The sequence below is a fragment of the Moschus berezovskii genome, chromosome 12 (assembly GCF_049115385.1).
Source record: "Moschus berezovskii isolate FMDL1 chromosome 12, NW_MosBer_1.0, whole genome shotgun sequence".
In the NCBI taxonomy this organism is placed as follows: domain Eukaryota; kingdom Metazoa; phylum Chordata; class Mammalia; order Artiodactyla; family Moschidae; genus Moschus; species Moschus berezovskii.
In genome coordinates this window covers 70,251,845-70,254,911 of record NC_142471.1, presented here as the reverse complement: position 1 = coordinate 70,254,911, position 3,067 = coordinate 70,251,845, and the positions used below count along the sequence as shown (strand labels likewise).

Sequence of the window (3,067 nt, the reverse complement as noted above, 5' to 3'; positions counted from 1 at the left end):
ACACAAACATCAGTGCTGAAATTAGAACAGTCCCAAACAAATCAGGATATTTTGATACTCTAGAATCCCTGAAAATGCTTACAGGAGCTGCAAACTTGCCAGTGACATGTTTCTCAAAAAGAACGAATAATACCAGTAAAATAAGAATCAGTAGTTAAGATGCTGGGTTTGATGAATATTTAAGGATGAGCTTAACTACAAAAGGCTACTAGAATATTTGTAACAGCATTTGACTTGTAACTTTAGTGGCTGAGTCACGGTACAAGAAAATTAGTATCTCTTCAGTCAAGTCCTTGACATGAAAACAGAGAAGTTACTCAAATAAGACCATTACAAGGAAATAAAAGATCATATCAGGGACTTCCCTGATGGTCCAGTGGTTTCATCCCTGGTCAAGGAACTAAGATCCCACACGCAGCAGAGCAGGTAAACCCCACACGCCACAACGACAGAGCCTGTGAACTCTGGAGCCCATGCCCCACAACTTGAGAGTCCATACACTGCAACAAAGATCGCACGTGCCACAACTGAGACCCAACAAATAAATAAATTTAAATGTTTTAAACTTTTCATTTATTTTTTAAAACATTTTAATAAATATGTTTTTTTAATATCATATCAGAAAAACTAAAAACATCAGGCTGTTTTAAAATAAAGGCATCAGGTTGGCTAGCAACAGCATCAGAATCATCTGAGATCTGATTGCAAATGCAGAGTCCCACCAGCAGAAATACTGATTTGGCACCCCAAGGTTGGGTAGGAGACACTAGGGAACTGCCTTTTTAATAGGCAAGTGACACCAGATCACAGTCCAAGAGAAAGACACTACTTCTATCACACACTTCCTTGAGTCCATTGACTAATCACCAATTATGTTTTTAAGTTTCCAGAAAGTCATGTTGCTAGATAAAGTATAGGATACCCAATTAAATTTGCATTTCAGATATAGAACAAAAGACATTTTGGTAAAAAGATGTCCCATAGGAACATAAAATAGTAATATAAAATATAATGAAATATTAATATAATGTTTGATAAAATATATACAGGAATATTATTATTATAAACTGTATGATTAAATTTAATAGTATGAAAAGTTATGGGTTTTCTTTTTTTATGAAAGAAGCAATTTTATTAGATGAACTCATTTATTTGACACATTAAATTAGGCAAAGAAAAATATATGCACTGCATAAAAAGAATCACATTCTCATACTACTTGAACACATAGCAGTGGTCAAAAATAATGAATTGTGGAATGGATCCCAGGATTGAATGCAAAAAATACCCTGTACAGGCCCGCCTCCTCCGCGGCGTCTCCCTCCGTGGTTACCCCGGTCTCAGCCCCTCCTTTCCGCGGCGCTCGAGGCACCATGGCCGATCTTCGCGTGAGGCAGATCAAGATCAAAACCGGCGTGGTGAAGCGATTGGTCAAAGAAAAAATGATGTATGAAAAAGAAGCAAAACAACAAGAAGAAAAGATTGAAAAAATGAAAGCCGAAGATGGTGAAAATTGTGCTATTAAAAAACAGGCCGAAATCCTGCAGGAGTCCCGGATGATGATTCCAGATTGCCAGCGCAGGTTGGAAGCTGCACACGCTGATCTTCTGCAGTTATTAGAGAGTGAAAAAGACTTGGAAGAAGCTGAGGAATATAAGGAGGCACGTTTAGTACTGGATTCAGTGAAGTTAGAAGTTATGGGTTCTATAATAAAATATAGTATAAATTATTAATAAGAAATTTTTCATTGTTTATCTGAAATTCTAATTTCATGGGCCATCCTGCATTATTATTTGCTAAATCTGCCAACCCTGCTATTGAGGGAATTTCCAAACACACAGATGTAGCAAGAATAGTAGCAGAAATCCACATTTAACCATCCCTCTGCTTAGGCAATTATCAATATTTTGTTCCAATTATTTTTATTTAAATTTTGTGCCAACCATTAGGTTCTACGCTGTGAGAGATACAGAAAAGAAAGCTATCCTTAGTAGCCTATGGTCAAGCTGAGGGTACATGATAAACATTCAAGAAGTGTTAAAGCATATAATTCCGACTAGAAGTTTCACAAGAGTTCAGGGAACAGAGCATCTGTGTTGACTGGGGTGGTTTTGGATAATGTGAGCCTGGGGTTGAGATTGCCTTAGACCTGGTAAAAACAATCTGTTTAAATAAGGAAGAAGTGGGCAGGATTTCCAAGTAATCAGCATGACCAGGTTACATTCGCTTTGCTCTGTGTAAGTCTCTCCATTGAAAGCACTCATCCCGCATACTTCACACTTTAATCTTCAGGGTCCACAGCAGCTGTCAGCCATCAGGCTAATAGACATCAAGCACTACTGCAAATTACATCATCAGAACCGATTAGCTCTTGAACATGTCAGCACAATGGCTATTCAATCTTCTCCGGGTGACTCGTTAATTAACCTCTGCAATATGCTGTCTTTGACATCATTGGGGAGTTCAATTTTTCCTTGATTGAAAGTCGCCCTGGGGAGAATTATAAATTGATAACAGAAACAAAATTCTATTCCATTGGCCAGCTTTGTGATAATGATTATGAAATGCTGTGACTACCTGAGCCTATAGGCACATGTCAAATAATTAAGAAAAGTGAAGGCTGATGTTGTCTGTATCTTATCACTTGAATTACATTAACAATGAAAATGGTCTATTTTTCTACACAGTGAAAATAACAAAATGTGGGGTCTTATAATTTAATAAGTTTTCACTTTTTAATTCCTCTCAATTTTAAATGCAATTAATTCAAAGCTAAGGATGAAAAAATTGTTAATATTTTATTGAAATAAAATATAGATGAAGAAACATTAAATGACCAGTATCCTCAGAAGAAGGCTTCCCCGGTGGCACAGTGGTAAAGAATCCACCTGACAATGCTGGAGACCCAGGTTTGATCCCTGAAACAGGAAAACCCTGTGGAGAAGGAAATGGCAACCCACTCCAGTATTCTTGACTGGGAGATCCCATGAACAGAGGAGACTGGGGTACAGTTCATGGGGTCACAAAGAGTTGGACATGACTGAGCGACTGAGCACTCATGCACACA

General features: G+C 37.7%; 1 pseudogene; it reads left to right on the top strand.

The window, feature by feature from the left end:
* Positions 1-1,124: 1,124 nt before the first annotated feature.
* Positions 1,125-1,733, top strand: LOC129555140 (tubulin-specific chaperone A pseudogene; annotated as a pseudogene).
* The last annotated feature ends 1,334 nt before the right edge of the window (positions 1,734-3,067 follow it).